Raw genomic sequence first — 21,196 nt, forward strand, 5'->3', positions numbered from 1 at the left:
TTTGCACTTGTTTAGTCCATTCAGTCTAGCTTGATAGTTTGACATATTTTTCAGACCTATGTTTTTCAATGCATCATACTCTCTAGCATTCCCTGAAAATTATTTGGGTTCTCAACCAACAATCCACCTTCTGTATACAATGGTACATACACAATCATAATCCCAAGTCATACAACTCCAATATTATGTTAAGCAAATAATCTTTAAGCAATCAAGGAGACATCCTACATTCTTGTCTTGCTTAGTATTCAATGGCTCAGTATTGAATAATTTGCTAAGCATTCAATTTATTTTCACATATTCTTGCTTCCATCATAAACCACTTTTATCACATTCAACAATCAACCTTCAACTCCATATCAATGCAGAACATTCCATAATTCAAATTTATTCACTTTACAAGCTTTCTCTAAATCACAAAGCATACAATAAATGTCTTTTCTAACATTCAGACCTTTCTCAGCAATGTGCACAAAAGCAGCTCTGGTTTGCTCATCTCCTCTCCGGCATAAAGCAGCACTGCCCTTTCCAATTTTCTGCCTTAACATCCGTTTTAATCAGACTTCTGGCATATGTCTTCCTGTGGATGCTTAACAAATTAATCTCTGTGTAGTTTTGCATTGATTCTTGCTTTCTTTCTCTTTATATAAAGGAGCAAAAACAGCATTTTTCCAATTATCAGGCACAGGTACAGTCTTCGCATGCATATCAATGAAGTCACACAAGTACTCCATAAGAAAACCACACCCACATCTCAACATTTCCCCATCCACACCATTTACATCTCAAGCATTACCATTTTCAGTGTTCTCAAAGCATTTGCCTTTTTATTTACTTTCATTGTGTTAAAAGTCATAATCTTCCCTGATCCTTAATGGATTGGCCCATCATATATATAATACAATAATACAATAGCAGAGTTGGAAGGGACCTTGGAGTCTTCTAGTCCAACCCCCTGATTAATTGTTCTAACTAAGTTGCTTCTCTCCTTGATTAGTTTCCACCCATTGCTTCTTGTTCTACCCACAGGTGCCTTGGACTGTTTGACTCCCTCTTCTTTGTGGCAACCCCTGAGATATTGGAACACGGCTATCATGTCTCCCCTAGTCCTTCTTTTCATTAAACTAGACATAGCCAGTTCCTGCAACCGTTCTTCATATGTTTTAGTCTCCAGTCCCCTAATCATCTTTGTTGCTCTTCTCTGCACTTTTTCTAGAGTCTCCACATCTTTTCTACATTGTGGCGACCAAAACTGAATGCAGTATTCCAAGTGTGGCCTTACCAAGGCATTGTAAAGTGGTATTAACACTTCATGCAATCTTGATTCTATCCCTCTGTTTATGTAGCCTAGAACTGTGTTGGCTTTTTTAGCAGCTGATGTACATTGCTGGCTCATATTTAAATGGTTGTCCACTAGGACTCCAAGATACCTCTCACAGTTACTACTATTGAACAAGGTATCACCTATACTATACCTGTGCATTTTGTTTTTCTTGCCTAAATGTGGAACATTAGTCTTTTCACAATCAAATTTCATTTTATTAGGTAGTGCCCACTGTTCAGGTTTGTCAAGATCCTTCTGTATCTTAACCTATTTTCTGGAGTATTGGGTATTCCTGCCATCTTGGTGTCATCTGCAAATTTGATGAGTTCCCCATTTATTCCCTCATCCAATCATTGATGAAGATGTTGCAGAGCACTGGGCCTAAAACAGAGCCTTGGGGTACTCCACTGCATACTTTCCCCCATATAGATGTAGTTCCATTGAGGACTACATGTTGAGTGCGGTTGGTCAGCCAGTTACGAATCCATCTGGTGGTGATGCTGTCTAACCTACATTCTTCTACTTTATCTAGTAGTAGGTTATGGTCTGCCTTATCAAATGCCTTGAATTGCTGAAATTCAAGTAAACTATATCAACGACATTTCTCTGGTCCACTAATTTTGTCACTTTGTCAAAGAATGCAATAAGATTAGTCTGGCATGATCTGTTTTTGACAAACACATGTTGGCTTTTGGCTATTATTTTGTTTACTTCTAAGTGTTCACTAATTCGTTGCTTGATTATCTTTTCCAGAATCTTTCCTGGTATTGAGGTCAGGCTGATAGGTCTGTAGTATCCTGGATCTATTTTTTTTTCCTTTTTTGAAGATGGTAACTACATCAGCTCTTTTCTAGTCCTCTGCCAGTTCCCCAGTGCTCCAGGATCCACTTTTTATACTTATCTTTTTTGTCTTTCAATTTGTCAGAAAGTTCTTTATACAGCCATGTTGGTTTCTTTTGGGAGCTGTTATTTTTCTTCTTTATTGGTATCGTGCTAGACTGGACTTTTGTAATCTCATTTTTCAAAAATTCCCAAGCTTCTTGAGTTGTTTTCCCCTCGAGGATTCTCAGGCATGGAGTTCTTCCCAAGCTCTCTCTAAGTTTATTGAAATTAGCTCTCTTAAAGTCCAAGAATCTAGTTTGACTTGTGTCAAAGTCCAAGACTCTAGTTTGACTTGTGTTTGCATAATGTTGAATTCCAGTATTGCATGGTCACTTGCCCCCAGGGTTCCTGTGCTTCAACACCTTCTATCATTTCCTCTCTGTTAGTGAGAATTAAGTCCAATATGGCTGATCCCCTTGTTCCCTTCTCTACTTTTTGGGAAACAAAGTTGTCTGCTAGGTTTGTTAGGAACCTGTTGGATCTTCCACTTGGTACAGAGTTTGTTTCCCAGTTGATGTCAGGGTAGTTAAAATCCCCCATACTATTGTGGTGTGCTTCCTACATACTTTAGTTAGCTGACCAGAAAAAAGTTCATCTACTTCTTCTGCTTGGTTGGGTCGCCTGTAGTATAGACCTATGGCAATGTCATTTCTTCCCCCAACCCTTAATATTGACCCAATTGCATTCAAGATAGTTCTCATCATTGTTGTGCTCTATTTCTGTAGAGATGTAGTTATTTCCTATGCAATTCCACCTCCTCTTTTATTTGATCTATTTCTTTTAAATAATTTAAATCCTTCTAGCTGTATGTTCCATTTGTGGGTTTCATCCCACCAATTTTCTGTAATGACAACAATATTGTATCTGCCCTCATTTACTTGAATTTCTAATTCAATCTGTTTATTCCTCATACTCTGTGCATTGGTATATAGACATTTAAGTCCATTTTGATTGACCCTGTGTTTACTGTCTACATAACCTGTGTTATGCTTGACTGCCCCTATTTTCTTGCCACTTATATGATTCATGCACATGGTATGGCATTCATTATTAAATGCTTGGTTTTGCTTGACAGCAGCAGTGATATCTTACCCACACAAACATCTATGTTACATGTACTGATAACCCTATGAATTTTAGATTGCTGGGGATGGAAATATTCTGTATCAATTAATTCTTTGTCCCCGCTGTTCAGTTTAAATGTTTATCCAGACAATCTGTGAATTTAATGCCAAGTAACTCAGTCCCTTTCTTGGATGGGTGCAAACCATCTCTTTTGTACAGTTTTTCATTGGACCAGCTGCAGACATCATAGCTAATAAAACCAAAGCCTTCCCTTTTACACCACTCCTTTAGCCACACATTAAACTCTGCTAGGTACTGGCTCTTCCCTTTTTGTTCCTTATATACTTGTAAAACCTCTGAAAAGATAAGCCTACAACCTATACTACTAAGTTCATCATTCTGCACAGAAAGTACATCTTTTTGGAACAGATCATTTGTGCCAAAATGTATAATAGCATCAACATCACAGTCCTTACTTGCATTCTTGACTATCTTAAGAATATGCCTCTTGTCTCTGCTGGCAATAGCACCTGGCAGACACGTGACCTCTTTTAAAACCTCCATATCCTTTCCTTAATTTACATCCCTTACAATTGAAGAGAAGGTGACTTTTCTTTTTGCATACCTTGCTCTTCTTGTGTGGCTGATGTGTGATACCTGGTTCCTCATTTCGCCATTCCGAAGAAAGTTCTTCATTTTAGACCACAATCCCCTGCTTGAGTCATCATTATAACAACTACCTTGACCTGTCCCTTTAGTGTCCCTATTAAGTCAGCAAGGGTGCTATATCTGTTATGCTGGGTCACAGCAAAAGCTTTGTGTTTATGGTTCACAGCTCTCACCCTGCCTGATCCTACGGTTGTCCAGACTGCTTTTCTCCTGCGGGATCTTTGCGGTAGAGGGGGATGATAGCGTGACATCTCCATAGAGTGAAATGGCCAAATTGGACACTTAATTTCTGCTTGGAGAGCACAGATTAGAGATTCTAGATAGGTAATCTGTCTATGTAGACTAGTAATTTGTATCCAAATTTGAAAAGAGTACTGCGAAAGACAGGTGCAAAACAGCTATTACATTGAACTAAGCCAGTCATTTTGAAATAAAATAAAATCATAATCTCAAGCGCACTAATCCAGAATGTATTATTACTATTTTGGTTTATAGATATATGATTAGTTCTTAATCCCTTTTGTCTCTGTGACTCCCACCTTGTAGCCAGCAGCTCCAAACACCAGCCTCAGAAAAGTTCAAATGAAATGGAGGTAATGGCACTACCTTAGTCCACTTTGTCTCTCTGACTCCCCCCTTGTAGCAGGCAGCTCCAATCACCAGCCTCAGGAAAGTTCAAATGATATCTTTTACATAATGCTTTTCAGTGAGACGCAGAAAGTGTAGAATAGGTTACCAGTCTTGTATTGCATCTACATCACATACAACATTCCCTGCTAAAAGTCAGAAGAATGACAGTTAATTTTTGTTAATCTTGATTATTATTTTGTATCTTGGACATGCAAGGGGAAAAATGAAGGAAAAGTAGAACTACTACAGTTCAACTAAGAGTAGGTATTCCGTTAAAAATATTAGAAGATATTCTTTCACTATAGTAAATGGAAAGTATCTATAAATAAATAAGAATAAAAAGAATTTTGTTTCCTACCCATTTAGTATCTCCACAAGAACATCTGGAGCCATGGATTCTTATAGGAATTCTAGTGAATGTCATATCCGGAAAGAATTCCTCACCATACTTGGCGGTTAGATCAATTCTGTCACCTTTTTCTCACATCTCTCCTGCTCCATGTTGAAAATGTACCCTTTCCTTGCTTATTCTGGACAGCTGTTTGCTCATCTCTGTCCCACCACCCATTCTATGGGAACATTCAGATTAACTGGAATACTGCTGTAGGAGGAGTAGATTGAAGTATCTGATTCTAAGTTTAACTGGAATACTGCTGTAGGAGGAGTAGACTGAAGTATCTGATTCTAGGCTACTTAGATAGATGATGGAAAGAAGGATATGAACCTTTTCTAAAAGTTCTCTCTGCTATATCCTCACCAACCAAAGCCTTTGGGCTGGTCTTGCATCCCAGCATTGGTACCAATCGACTTTTATCTTTCTCAGCTGAGGGGAAGACTTGCAGAGATGGAGGCAGTTCATTAATCAAATGACACAAACCAATTTTCCCTTTCCCAAAGCTGAGGAAAAAAGTTCCAGTCTGATGGTGAACATCATCCCTTATGCTTTCATCTTGGATGCTAGTTGAGTACTTAGAGTTGTTATGGCTGTGGCAAATGTGCTGTTCAATGACCAAAAAGAAAATGCAAGCTCATTGCCCCCAAACCAAATAAATGATAAACTGCTTTAAAAAAGGGAAGATTTTTACACTGCACAGCAAATAAACCGTGAAACAAATTTGTCTGAAACTAACTGCATTCCTGGGCAATGAGGAACTGGTAGTTGAAAGTACTGCATGCAGTATCATAAATGCTTTGCAACCAAATTGCTAATAAAAGGTAAAGGTTCCCCTTGCACTTATGTGCTTGTTGTTCCTGACTCTAGGGGGCGGTGCTCCTAACCAAGAGCAATCACTGATTCAATGATGGCCACATGTCTTTTGAAAAAAGGCTGCCTTAATCTATCTGAGAAATGCGGCCATAAGCTTAGCTATCCAGAGGACTAGTTTTACATCTGAACAATTTTACCTTTTTATATTAATGGCATGATTTCTCACAATGAAGGAATTGATCGTAACACTAAATCATATTCCAAGGATCTGTAGAGCCTTAAACAAATATATTAAGGATGAGTATTTGTAGCACAGTGCTCTGCCATTGCTTTTTTCATAATAATGGAGTGCAAGGTTATTAAGAAGCTCAGGCTTGTTGTGTTTTGTTGCTCTCATGCTAGCACCTTGACTAATATATTTTATTCTGAAAAAGCTTTCAGGGCAAAACATTAATGGCATCTAAAATCAAAAGGATGTGTTTATAATACATAAATCACTCATACTGGATACATTACCTTTCCTAATGTTTGGTGCTTTAGCTACCTGAGCTAATCAAATCTGCCCTTCTACAAAGCATGAGAATTAGTACAAGCATTGTAACCATCCAGGTTACAACTTTTCCAAGCAGCGTGTACAAGTTAGACCAAGCTCGGATAGGTACTAAGTACTTTGTTTCATTATCCGATGATTCTTTTGCTAATTGTCTTACTCATTAACCTAGAGGGAATGAACTCACACTTACAGAACCAGGGATTTCACTGCTGTTGTCCTACTTTGCTGCTGGGATTGTCTAAGATGCAGCTTTATTTATCCCATGAAGGATCTGTTGATCTATACAACTGGAATTCTTGTTATAGTTGCTGCCCTGCTGCAGGCATCATCCTAAATAATGTGTCACTGTTCAAAATTGCATAGTGAAAAGCAAGGAAACAGACAAGATGGAGAGGTTCAGCTTTTCAACCAATACTTGGAAGATCCAGGAACCCACCTCTCAAAGTGGGTAAACGTGCTTCTGTATGCGAATGATTAGGGGATATGAATCTGGACTGCAGGAGCCAAATGTGAAAAAAGTTGCTGATTTATATTCAAAATAAAAAATACTGCTTTTCTCATGAATTTTGGGTTATTATAATCCTCAACAATGATTCCAGTATAAAAAAGTAATAATTTTATCATTATTATAAATGTAATAAATAAGTAAACATAGGTAACAATAAACAAATACTAAATTATTTGATGTGAAAAGTTTCTGTAAAGTTCTCATAATCTTTCAAATCTATTTTCAATCGCAGGGTAGATCTGGGCCTTATTAATTGTACTGTGACTGTTTGGATACAAAATCTACCTTACCTAAAAATTTGTCTAAAACCCAGCAACTTTATGAGAAGTACTGGTAGCTAATCCTAGGCAGTTCTGTTCTATTACTTGTGTACAAAACAAACTGTGAAGTCAATTGTTTCCTTATTTTTCCTTGTATCATGGGGATAGGGTACTGCAGTACAATATCTGTTATTCCTAAAAGACTCCTTTAAAATAATCCATAAATCATAGAATTGGAAACAATTTCAGCATATCATGGAGTCCAACCCATTGCTGAGAGCAGGATCTGCTAATTAATGCATTTGATGTATTTATTTATAAGATTTATCTGCCACCACCTCATCTGGATGAGATATTGTTGTCTTACATTCATAGTAAATTAAAATTGTTCTGTGAAGTATAAAACACTTATTTAAAGAGAAGCCTATTCCCTTGATAGACAAGGTAATTACTTTGCAATGATGGAGACAGGAATTGATCACAGGATTCTGCAGCAAAAAAAAAAAATCACATTACCCAGCCAAATGAAACAACATTTTAAAAAATGAATATAGAAGATATCAGGACATTCAACATTTTCCAATGTTCATCTTCCAATGCTCACCAAATCTTGTAAGATACTTAAACAACTTTTAGTTATCTCACAAGATTCAGGAGAGGTAGAGGATAGGTCTGTAAGGGTATCACAAATGATTGCAAAATATTTGGGAACTAAAAGTTTATGATTTCGCATAAACTTTGGCTACATGTGGCTTTACTCATCATACTTGACCATAATATTTTTTTGCTTTAAGCCTCCTCTGTTATGGTAATCCAAACACTGTGATTATAAACCATGATTTGTGGTTTGGGATAATATGTAAATCAGACAACTCTGACTTATTCAGCCATCTATTATGAAAGAGGTCGGCTATTGAACAATGCATAATAACCATGCTTTGATTCTTTATTATAATTGTGAACAAAGATCAGGGCTTTGAAAAGCTTGGAGAATCAAAAACAGGTCAGGAGCAATTGGATACACTTCTTTGTCAGAACCTTTTCATTGCCATGGGAGGTATGGAAGTGTGCGTGAGAGAGGAAAGCACCCTCGTTTTATATTAAAGGTGCCCAGAAAGATTTAGTGTCAAACAAATTCAGGTATGCTGGGACATAACAAAATATTTGGAAACAAATTTCAAGCAAAGTCGTCTTACATGGGTTTTATTTTCAGATCATTTATATACCATAATCGGTTTGTAGAAAGTTAGCACCCACCCCCCTCCTATAAGAATGAAATATTTTGAGAAATATTAAAAATGGCAGGATAAATATTTTCCCTAAAAGAGAAATAAAAATCTTAAGGGAGACAGAAACTCAGAGCCCCATCTCCCTCTCCCCAGCAGATATTTTGAAAAAAAATTGGGCTAGCCTCCCTAAGACCAATAAGATCGCACAGGATGGGCCTTCTCTGGGTGCCTTCAGCTGGACAATGCCAGCTGGCGATGCCTTGGAGTAGGGCCTTCTCTGTTGCCACTCCGGCCCTATGGAATGAGCTACCCCAGAGATCCGGACCCTACCCACTCTCATGGCCTTCCATAAAGCTATTAAAACCTGGCTTTTCTGGCAGGCCTGGGGCTGTTGACCTCTTGATTGAGGTCCAGCCCCCCCCCCTTTGATTGGGTGCATGTTGTGTTTTCTTAATCTTGTTGTATTTTATTGTTTTAATCCTTTTTTAATATTTTTCATTTCTGTAAGACGCCCGGAGTCCTCTGGGATTGGGTGGCCTATAAATTCAATAAATGAATGAATGAATGAATCTGCAAAACAAAACACCTTCAGTTCCAAGGTGATGGGATTAAGACATGAGCCTTCAAGACATAATAGGATTAACCCACTACCATCTAGCAGCAGAGGTCACCACATTGCAGTGTCTCCCAAGGACATTGCATTACCCTCCAAACTTCAAATAATCTTAGGTCAGACAACCTGCAGAGCCAGCTACAACAGCCGATAGAATGCATGTTCTTGCACAGGAACAGGAAGTGTAAGTGCAAAGGCTAAGAGAAGGTATAAAAGTCACCCACTCTCAACTCCATGTGATCAGCTGCCCAGAACCCATGTGCTTGGTGGTTCTGTTCATCATTAAGCCATCTTTCCAATCAGCCCGCAAGCTCCATTTTGTCTCCAGTGACTTCTTCCCAGCTTGGAACTGAACCAGATGGATATTTCTTCCAACAGGTTAATATGGATTAATGAAGGCAGAATTCAACATATAAAATGAAAAATTTAAATGTGCTTTCATAGAATTATTTCCACTATTTCTTTTGCTGCCTTACATAAAGAAATACAGACTGTATGCTTTATGGACATGGTGCATGTACACTTTGTTATTCTGTATGCATTTATGTCCAAAATTTTGGTTATGATTGTGAATTTTGAATCTAATACAGAAATAATAAAATCAGCTGAACAATGGAAATGATTTTTTTTTAGTTTATATTATAAAAGGTCTGAATGTATATATAATAGGGATTTTACTTAGCTAATAGTTTCTAACAAACTTCTTTAAAATGCTTGTTATATATTTAAACAATTATAAAGATTATCAATATATATATTGTGGATTGTCAACATGTGTATTCTATCAAAAGATTAATATTTTAAAATATTTTGCTACTTTCTGTTTATTTAATAAACCATTTTTACAACCAAGCAAAATTTATTTTTGCCCTTTTAAACAAGCAATTGATTTTTTTTATCAATTTATCAATTCATTCAAGTATGAAAAGTTCCATGGGGGACCAAGAGAATCAAAGTTTAAACACAGAGAAAGAAAGAAGAAAGAAGATATGAGCTGTTTAGAGACAGAACACAGATAAATTAAATTCCAAATGAAAGTAAATAGCTGATTACTTATTTTTCTATCTTACTAAAAAGTTGCCATATTTTAAATGATTTTTCCCCTTGACAGTTTGCTAGATAGTCTTTGAATCATGCTTATCTGAAAACTGGCTTTTCAGCTAACTGCAATATTGCAACCTAATATCTTTTAGATGCAAAATTATCTCAAATGTCCACAAGGAGTTCTGTATATAATTCCCAATGTTTTCCTTTAGGACAGGGGTCCCCAACTCCAAAGCCATGGACCAGTACTGGTACCGATCCTCAGCTCATTGGGAAATGGGCCACACAAGTGAGGGGCAAGTGCACAAAGTTTCATTTGCGCATGTGCAGGATTAGGTTGTATGGACAAAACCAACCCTTTCCCTCTACTACCCCCACTTATCTCTGGAGCCAGAAAGACTGGGGATTGCTGTTTTAGGACAATGTATGAAACAATATTATTACATTGGTTAAAACCAAGCTTGTTTAAGAATTGCTGCTGGTTATCCATCAACCATATGCTTAGAATCCCAGACAGAGGCAAAATAATATACAATAATATGAAACATTCCTCTATTACTATAAATTTCAGGACTCCAAAATCCTAGACCAGGGTGTCAAACTCGCGACCCATGGGTGGGATGAGTCACGTGCTGGGCAGTCCTTATACATTACGCGGCAATGCCATGATGATGCGAATTTGACTCCCCTCTCCTAGACTTTTAAAAGTTATACAAAATAAACTGTAAAAGGTTGAACAAAAGTTTAAAAGTTGAAGAAACACAGTAAAGAAATAATAGAAGACTGCCAAAGTGGTGCACAGCTTTACCAAATGAGACAACCCATAAGCAAACAGATGTCTGTAATAAATAGTGATTTTATCTACAAAAGAATATATACTGTACATACATGTACTATAGGCAGAAGTCAAACTAGCAGTAAATTATAGCATGGAAGAACACACGGCGAGAGAGATACCCTAACAGGACCTCTTCTTATCATACAGGCTCTTAAAAGGATAACAGCTAAAAACCTTGCTGACTCATTCCCATCATTACATCAGTGCATCATTGTAGCAGCTGGTCAGCTCTTAAAGTACTACGCTGACAACACACAAATCAAGATTCAATTTACAATATTTTGATGCAAATGGATGCACTGCTGTTCCTACTAATATGTGCAGATATTGAGGGTGGAGGAAATCAAAATCTGTTGCACAAACGATGGTGTGGAAATGGCTCAAGCCAAATAGATGTTTTCCTTTCTATTTATTTTTAAAAGAGTTATATTATTCTATCTCTCTTTTTTTGTTTCATCCTTCTATCTTCTTCTTCTTCTGCCATGGATCTTGTCCAAAAATCTTTTGGAGATAGTATTGCTATTTTAATTTATATAAAATACTGATGTGTTATTCTTTATGTAATCTTATGCATTTTCACATTATAATTGAACTTTTGCATAGTTTGAGTTTTTTCTACATCAGCTTCTCAGCACTATGCACAGAACTGTGTGTCTATTGATTACTGATTTGATGTCTGAATGCTAATTTTCCATTGATTTTCTAGACTTTCTGGATTTAGTTTGCTCTAGGATGCTCATACAATTTCCCAGCTGAAACTGTGGTTGAGTTTGTCCATGTGTTATGACAGTAAAGAATTTTCAAAATATCTTCTAACTGCTGGTTGGCGTTCATGCTAGTCTTCTGTTTGTCTTTCCTACATAGTGGCTCCAGAAACCAACTCCCAGAGAAGCAGGGATTAACAATAGACAAACAATCAAGCAGAAAATAATACATTAAACAAAGAACCATCAATGAGAAAATATTCCTGCCATATTGATAGGACAAGCACACTGTACACTCACTAGTAATGATGGCATTATCTAATAGGTTAATGAAATATGTGCAAGCAAACAACCAAACTCAGAAAACACCAAATTTTCCACTTTTCAGGCCTGAGCTACATATATTCTTTTCTTTTGCGATAATCAGAAATATGTAGATTGGTCTTACAATGAAGAATCAATTAGCAAGAAGCAAAAGCAATTCACATTTCCTCCTATGTCATCCATTAAGCAATTCAATGAACCTAATATTCAAATCTTTGTTTTTCCCTCTGCCCCACATTTTTTTTATCAATTTCTACCAGAACAAAGAAAGCAGCAACACATTTCATTTGTTTTCCCCATGCCGATGTAACTCTTAAAAGCAGATATAAACAAAAATGTAGTCTGAAATCAATGCTGCATTTCAGAATTTACGGGGAACAGAAAACAAAAGGTTTTGCTTTTATTATATTATCTGCACTCTGCTACCATTACTAAATGTCTTTGAAACCAGATCAGCAGGGAATATGGCTTATCAGAATGAAGCTGCATTTCTGTTGTCTTGTGTTCTAATTCATTTTACCCAAGGAATAAAATTTAATATAACACACGGAGGAAAGTAAAACAAAAATAGAATTAAACAAATCAAAATCCAAACCGTAAATACTTTACATAATGCAGATTTTTTTTTTAAAAAAATCCTTGCTTTAAAACTGAATGATAAGCAAGCCTTCTTCCTGCTGTCATAAGGCTTTGCACTATATGATGCTAATTTCCTTATTGTCTCCCAGAGGGGAATAGGATTAGAAAATCTTAAACACACATTCTGCCCTGTTTCATTAAAGGGAAAAACAAAGATGTCTCTTTGGCAGCTACTCACCACGTGCTGAAAAGTTGATGGCAATATGCTGAAAGATCTAAATACCCCTTTCCAGAATTCTCAGTGGTGAAAACAAAATAATGTTTTGTCATCCGCCATGATGTCCCTTTGGTTTTATGGGAATTACAATCGTCTCTGAGAATTACTTTTCTGCATCTGCACATTCTGAATTTGCAAATGCTAAAGATAACATTTTAAAAATCCATCCTTGTGGGACTCCCTCTAGAAAAGGCTCAAGCAATCACTTCATGTAAGTCTGTATTTTGATATTACAAATTAAGCAATCGCTAGCTAATAAAAACAGAAAAAAAGAAAAAGTTCTAAACAAAGGGAAAGGTTATTTTCTATTCTTCCTGGCTTTTAAAAAACTCAGTCTTTCTGGAAAATAAATCATATTGTTGATTTAAATCAACAATATGTATGTATGTATGTATGTATGTATGTATGTATGTATGTATGTATGTATATGTATGCATATATGTATGCATGAGTAGATGTATGTGTATGTATGTATATGTATATACATGCATGTATATGTATATATGTATATTGCAATATTCAAAATAATTTAGGTTAATAATTCTCTGAAGTGGACCAATCTTATGCATCTAATTGTGTTCTTTTCCAGTGACAATAGAACTGCAGTGGACTACACTCCAAACGCCTGAAAATAACAGGCTCAAAGCTTTTGTAGTATTCTGTGAAGAAAATTAACTTTTATATTCCAGATGTGTTAGGACGTTGCTCACATATAATAGTTGGTAATAGTGTTGCCATTAATTGTGTACCCGAACAAAAATTAACCATCTCTTTTCTGATAAGTGTTAGTTTGACACTTATCAAAATTGAATGCTTTTTAAGAATACCAGTTCTATAAAACCTTAATTTAACAGAGTAATTGGATAGAAAGTGTATCTGTTACATCCAAATCTCTATTAAATCGAAACTGACTTAATATATTTCCTATATTAATATAGCTAGTCCTTGGTTGACAATAGCAACTGGGACCAGAACTGACATTGCTAAATGATGCATTGTAAAGCATGATGTCACACAGGAACATGCTACTTAGTGATGGCAGTTCCAGCTACCATTGTTAAGTGAGGATTGTCCAGGCTACAAGTGAGGATTTCATGTGACCAAGACTTTTGACTTCCTGCTGGCTTCTCCAATGACTTCATTATGAGAAGCTGGGAGGGAACCTTGGCACTGTGGTAGCCAGAACTCAGGAACTTGAGACTGGTCATAACGTCCACTTATTCAGTACTGTAAGTTTAAATGATCACTGAATGAGTGATCATTAAATTGAGACTACCTGTAGTTTTTGCTATTCACATTGATTTATAATATTAATGTAATTATGTGATGATGTAAGTTACATACAGTACAGTGTTCAGACCACTTTGGAAACTTTATCCTAGGAATGAAATCTGAAGTAATTGAGTCCAAAGTCTGTGACAACATAGGTCTATGTATTTCCACATTTTTCTATTAAATGAAGCAATTATTAGAGTGAACAGAAGTGTCCATATGTCTAGAAAGACCACTCAAAAGACTAGTAAAAATCAATCAATCAATATAAAAAATTGTGGAGTTCTCAACTCTTCTCTAAGCTCTTCTTAGCTCAAGAACAGAGATTTGATGGGAGAAACATTGAAAGTAGGCAGCAGAATTCCAATGCTATTCCAAACTCTTTATTCATAGCCATTTTATCCAAAGAATTGCAACATAGGGAATAGACTAATAGGATCATCATAGGTCACTTCAAATCTGCCTTTTTACATACCCCAAAGTTTTACTAACTGTTGCAGAGACCTCAAAACTAAATATTGTGATAAAACTATATTAACAATCGTGATGACGGATGACTGCCAGTACTTCAGCAGTTCGAATCTCACCAGTTCAAGGTGACTCAGCCTTCCATCCTTCTGAGGTCAGTAAAATGAGGACCCAGATTGTTGGGGGCAATATGCTGACTCTGTAAACTGCTTAGAGATGGCTGTAAAGCACTGTGAAGCAGTATATAAGTCTAAGTGCTACTGCTATTAATATACACAATCTGGGGAAGTTCTAGAAGGTAGGGTTTTTGGGGGGCATGTGTCTCTTTTACTGTTTCAGCCTAGGCTGGTTATAGGAATCACTATTTGATGAACAATTGTGCCACATTATGTGACTTTGATTTAAGTGATAAATGAATAGACTGCATTTTTAGCCAGTAACAGAACCACTGAAATAAACATGAGGCAGAGTAGATAACCTGCACTAATATTAGAAGAAAATGTGCCAGACAGCACACATATACACCCAAAGAAGGTTAGAGTCCTTTTTATAGTTCAGATTAGTATCTTTTCTCATTTTTTTATTTCTTAGTAAAGAGCATCCAGTCTGACTCCTGCTTATGTATATTCCTGTAGTATGCCTATTCCAGATTTTTCACTGAGGAATAATTATTACTTTGTTGACATTAAAATATTTATAGAACTGTATGATATTAAGTTCCTGCCGAAAATATTTTTACACAAAATATCTGAATATCTAAAAGGTTTATTGGGAACAAGCTTTAAAGATCTGAACTTCTGATTTGATTTAATAGCATTGGACAGTCTAACACCAGATTTAATTTCCACAGTTAAAATACCTCTATCATTTTGTCTCCAACAATATCATGCAATTCGCTCAACTCACTGAAACAGGTGCTTGACACCGCAGGTATAAAATAACACAGAAAATGACATTGTTGAAACATTAATGGTCGGCTGTTGCGGTGAATACACTTCAGAACACCAAACTAGAGCTGTCCTTTCAATAGCTAGATAAGCAGCTTGAGCAAACCTAACCCCCTCCTCTTTTGGGGGGCAAGGGTTATACAGATTCTGGAATTGGCAACAGAATCAATATAGTTCATGTAGAAATTCCACCAAAGGAAAGAAATACTCTGATTTAGGTCAGGAAGTCATTTACAGATATCTGCAGGATGCACGTCTTTGAAGTCCTGGATGAAATGCAAGCTGTATGACTGAAAAATAAATTTATTGCCTTTTCAAAGTGGACTAGAAAAGAAATAAGGTCATATATATTCCATCCTGATGGTGAAAGAGAAGGGGGGAGACTTGCAGTATGCTGTAGCAATTTCTAATCATGACTAGAAGCACACACGAAGGAATGTGAAAGAAAATTGATATTCATACTGGTATGTGTTGTACCATCTCCTGAAACAGCATTCGTTTTTACTCTTTGTAAAACCTGCATATCATTAATTATGTTTATCATACAAGCTGATAAAAAGATTTTCCCTCCAGAGCAGACAGAAGTTGGAGAAAATGAAGGATGCTTCATTCGGTAGATCAGAAAGGTTTAAGGATTTAAGTTTCTCTTTAAAGAATCAGGTTTTGGAAATATCCAAATATTAAACTACTCACACTGAGTTTGTGTGTGTGAGTGTCCGTCTCTCTTTAAGATGGCTTAAATACTAATTGACGCAACAATCATTCTCATCCTCCTGAAATTTTAGATCACAATGAGAAATATATATATAAATATAATATTAAATAGATTTGCATTTAGAATGTGAAATAGACTGTTCAAAAATTCTGAGGCTGAAAATTATATTAATATTACTACAAAATAATATAGAAGAATAGAAATACCAACATGGGAAGATTGTTGTAGAGCTGATTGCCAACTCTGACTTATTTCCCAAGGAACACTGGCATAAGTCCCAATACATCATTTGCAATAGCTGGATTACATACCATTTTTTAAAAAAATTCAACATAGATTAGGAATCTTTTTATTCTTCTACATATATTTCTTTGTTTGGTAGAACCAGAATGCCACTACCATTATTTTGCAAATGGTCTGTATCTACTGGTGATTTAAATTATCTGTATCTTCTATTTTAAATTCCTGCTGATTTGTCCTTTTACTATTCCATTTTTTTCTTCCATCTCTTTTCCTTCCTTCCTTCCTTCCTTCCTTCCTTCCTTCCTTCCTTCCTTCCTTCCTTCCTTCCTTCCTTCCTTCCTCTCTCTTTCTCTCTCTGTTTCGAGTACTAAACCAGAGAAAATATTGATTTATTTAAAGTATTTTTAACTGACCTTCATCTTAAACAAATATCATAAAACCATATATGACAGAATATGGTTCACCGACAAAAGGGCGACCGACAAAAGCACGCCTGACTAAACCGCAGTGACAAAACCACGAGTTCTAAAGCGCTCCAACGAATGAGCGCTGAATCGCGCCAACAACAGCGCGGCGACAGAAGCATGCTGTAAACCTAAATCTAACCCTAAACCTAACCCTAAACGTAATGCTAACCCTAACTCTAAACGTAACACTAACCTTAAACCTAACCCTAAACCTAAGCCTACACCCTAAGCCTAACCCTAAACCTAAACTTAACCCTAAACCTAGCCCTAAACCTAACCCTTACCTTAACTTAAATCGCCCTTCTGTCGATACGCTGTTGTAAATCGCCCTTCTGTTGACGTGCTGTTGTCGCCGCGCTGTTGTCGGCGCGTTGATGACATCGCGGTTTTAGCGACACGGTTTTGTCGGCGCGCTTTTGTCGTGCGCGCTTTTGTCGGGTCACAACAGAATATTACAACCAAGTGCAGCCCATGCACAAGAGAACATAGGAATTTAACTGTAGTATAGCTCCAATGGGGAATTTGACATTTAGCAATGACAATGACAGCTTCACTGTACATGTCCAAGAACAGTTACCTGTTGAAATTGCTAGACCTAATTAAAAGTAAAATAAAATACCTGTACTCTTTATTATCATGGCTGTCTAACCACCTTATGTTAGTCAGTATCACTCATCACTTCATTGAGACAATGAAGATTTGGACAGTGGATCTGTACAAAGGTCTTATATGACAAAGACTTAGCAGAATCAATTCAAAGACTCGGAGGTTTCAATATGCCACAGTATTATTGAGCATTCATACAGCAGGTGACTGATACATCTCACCTAAAAATTCAGAAAACCCAGTTTGGGGTTGTCTAAGCAACCTAATTATTATATTAGCAATATATCTTGGAACATATCCTGAACTCAATAGGCTTTATGGACAGCTGGTTTGTACTAGTAAAAGTACAATTATTTCACAGAAATAGGCATATGGCACTTCCACGAATCAATCACAGTGGAAACAGAACACGTTTTTATCATCTCTATACATGAAATCAAAATGCATTTTCAGTTATATGAAAGCCTTGCTGGCTGTGGCATCAATTTGCAATTGTTATTCTCTATCTATGTGAAGAGATACCAGCCAAAGACACTTTATCACTTAAGACAAAGGCAAAATTGTGCCTCCATATTCAGTTTCCTCTAGCAAAATTATAGCAGTTGACCATTACTTTAGAGCTTGCATTAGGACAGCATTGTCTACTACATCTGGAGAATACAAAGTAGACCACATGGCACAAGCAATGATGCTTGACATTGCCTTGCCATCTCTGCCTCCTAGCATCTGTTGTCTGGAGTAGCCATCTTACTTTGATTAATATTAGGGCCAGCCTTCCACTCAGGATAATTGGGTTTCAGCCTAGATACATTCTACACCTCATATGTTTTCCAACACTATCCATATCAGACAGGTTTACATGATGATTAGGCAGACCTATAAATCTAATAAATAAACAAGTTGGTTTCTATTGTTTTAGTAGAAGTCACATTTCTATTTTTATTGAATCATGTTGATTTTCTCACTTTCCTCTAGATTAGATTGAAAAGCTTAGAAATAGGGAACTGAAGGTTTTTGAAACTCTCTCATTTCCACCCAGCCATTTTTGCTGAATTGCTGCCTTTGTCAGAGACAGTGCTTTTCCTCTTTTTTTAATCTTCAAATCCTATTCCATCTCTTCCAGAAATTGTTTCTGCTTTTATTGCTATTATTGCCATTACTTTAAGAAAAGCAGTTAGGGGGGGGGGAAAGTCTTCAATACAAAGAGCAATCGAATAGGACAAAACTATCCAGCGGTGTTACGAGTGAACCTGCTGGTCTATTGGGCACAGGCATAGTGGTAGCATATAGAAAAAACTGCAAACAATAGCCTTGATGAAATATAAAGGCCCTTCCCACAAGGGAAACCCAGTATAATTTTAAAATATGTAGAAGGAATGTGTTTTATTCTAATATATTCAAAACACCATCTACCATAACAGGTTATGGTATTTTGCATAGTAGTCGAGGAATTTAATGGCGAATAGTCGTAGTATGGTCAACTGTGGAGAAGGCCAAAGATATGAAAGCATAATTTTAACATCCTTTCTGCTGGAAACAAGTATCACAGTATCAATCAAATATCTCATATCGTTGACTAGGTACTGTTTCAAAACATTGAATATGGGAATTGATTTCTTCCTAGATGTTCTTTTCACACTGTGTATTTATTACTGTTGGCTTTCACGGATGCTCAGTTGAACCCAAGCACAGTTGGTAAAATTCCATCAACATAAAGCAAAATTAAATGATCTCCTCTCCCCTGTAGATCCTTATTCTTCTGGAAATCAGGCTTTTGGCATACCTTCTAGGGGCAGAAAATAAATGTATGTCTCTTCCTGTTCCTGTTCCTACCAGCAATATGTTTAATCCTGACACTCAATGTGACAGTCAATAGATTCTAATGGTCTGAGAATGGAATATGTCTTATTTTCAGCTGTTATTCATTGGGTAGATAATTATATTCAGCTATTCACTCTGGCTTAGTATCTTTTTGATAGTGAGCTGTAAAAAAGGCTCATCCCAGTATATATGAAAATAAGGCTTTTTTGTTTCCATGTATCAACTTACACTTACCTAAATTTCATTGACCATCCACTCAATGTTATTTCATAGGCTGTCCACTCAATTAAACAGATCCCTCTGGAGACCTTCACAATCAATTTTTGTTTCAAGCATCCTGAACAGTTTAGTATCATCCATAGACCTGCTTGGTACACTACTTATCCATGTGTTCAGATAATTTATGAACAAATTAAAAAAAAAAAAAACACCAGTCTCAATACAGATCCCTGAGACACTAATGAAGATTCTTAATACTTCCAAAGGTCCTCCTGTTTTACTAACCTGTCAAAAATAAATTAAATATTTTCATATTTGGCCTAAAAGTCACATAGAATCATTTGAGTAATCAGATCAAAATATATCAATTTTTGGGTGCACAGTAATGTCAGATTAACAGTGCAGTCATATACATGGCTACAAAGAAATAAATACCATTGAATTCAGTGGGGCTTATTCCCAAGTAAACATGTATAGGATTGCTACCCAATACCATAAAATCACAAACAAATACAGAAAAAACACTTTAAAAAACATAGACATTTTCACAAGTTAGAAGAACAAGATAAACCTTTTAGGAACATTGATTGATTAGATACAAAGCTCAAATAAACTTAAAGTGGTCCTCAAATCTGATCCCCATGGATTAAAAAGAGACCTTGCAGATAAAGAAACCAGCCTGCATCAGCTAGAAAAACTGGTTTCAGTAGCAAGTAAACTGTATGCTATGAACCTCAGTATTACCTTGAAATATGTTGAAGACAGACATGCATTCCAATTTAAGTGTCTTTCCCAAAAGGTTTAGCTACCCAAAGAGACTGAGACACCTAAATAATAATAAAAGACACAAGTCTGACAAGCACATTTTGTTTCAAAAGAAAAAACAATTAACTGGGAACCAGGCGGTCCTTTTAAAGTCTCCAGTTGCCATTATAATTTCAATTCTTATTTTGACTTTTAAATGCTGTAGCAGGTTTTTTTAAGGGTATTTTGATAAGGCTACTTCATCTGGATTGCCACAGTTTAGATGGCCACTAGCTATTATTAAAAAAAAATGCTGAGAAATTTAATTCTTTGCTAGCATCTATTTACTGACCAGAGTTTTTCAATCTAGATTGGGTAGACCTAGATAAGAAAATGGAAATGACAGGGGGAAACATTCCCCCCCACCCACCCAAGTTGAGGGAATTCCTATCTTAACTTCAAATTGTACACAGATCTGGTCAAGAAAAAGGCTTGCATTAGGATGCTACACAATAGACTGAAACTATTATCAGCAGTTATTTGGGTTCTCTAGGAACAGTCTGCACATTGAAGCGAGACCTTTAGTAATTTGTGTTTAAAATTCAAAATAATCCAACAGATCTAAAACAATCTGTATTTATTATTACTTTCTAGGTTGACATATAACAAAAGCAATGCAGTTGTTTTTAGGCCTGACACTCTGCATGATGCCAAAGCTGTGCTGAGCGGCCCGCTGTTAGAAAACGGTAGACCATCGTGCTGTAGCATTGCTTCAGCCGTCCCATGCTGTGTCAGTCTATAGGCAAACATCATGACCACTGTCACAGCACAACACATGGAAATACTAGGGAGCTATTTCTGTAACAACAGGAGGGCAGTTCCCTCTCAACTTGACCCCTGCTCTTGATGGCTATTGAGGTGATTCACTCAGAATGAAATATTTAATAAAGAAGTAGTTCAGAAAATGGGCCAGCTAAGGGAAAGAGGG

General features: G+C 36.5%; 1 protein-coding gene across 1 annotated transcript in view; it reads right to left on the minus strand.

Moving 5' to 3' along the window:
- Nucleotides 1-21,196, minus strand: part of TENM2 (teneurin transmembrane protein 2) — a 928,661-nt gene that overhangs the window by 125,420 nt on the left and 782,045 nt on the right. The gene's annotated exons all lie outside the window — the stretch shown is intronic.

The sequence above is a fragment of the Thamnophis sirtalis genome, unplaced genomic scaffold (genome assembly GCF_051295495.1).
Source record: "Thamnophis sirtalis isolate CommonGarterSnake01/CBP01778 unplaced genomic scaffold, rThaSir2_p1.2 scaffold_3, whole genome shotgun sequence".
NCBI classification, from domain to species: Eukaryota; Metazoa; Chordata; class Lepidosauria; order Squamata; family Natricidae; genus Thamnophis; species Thamnophis sirtalis.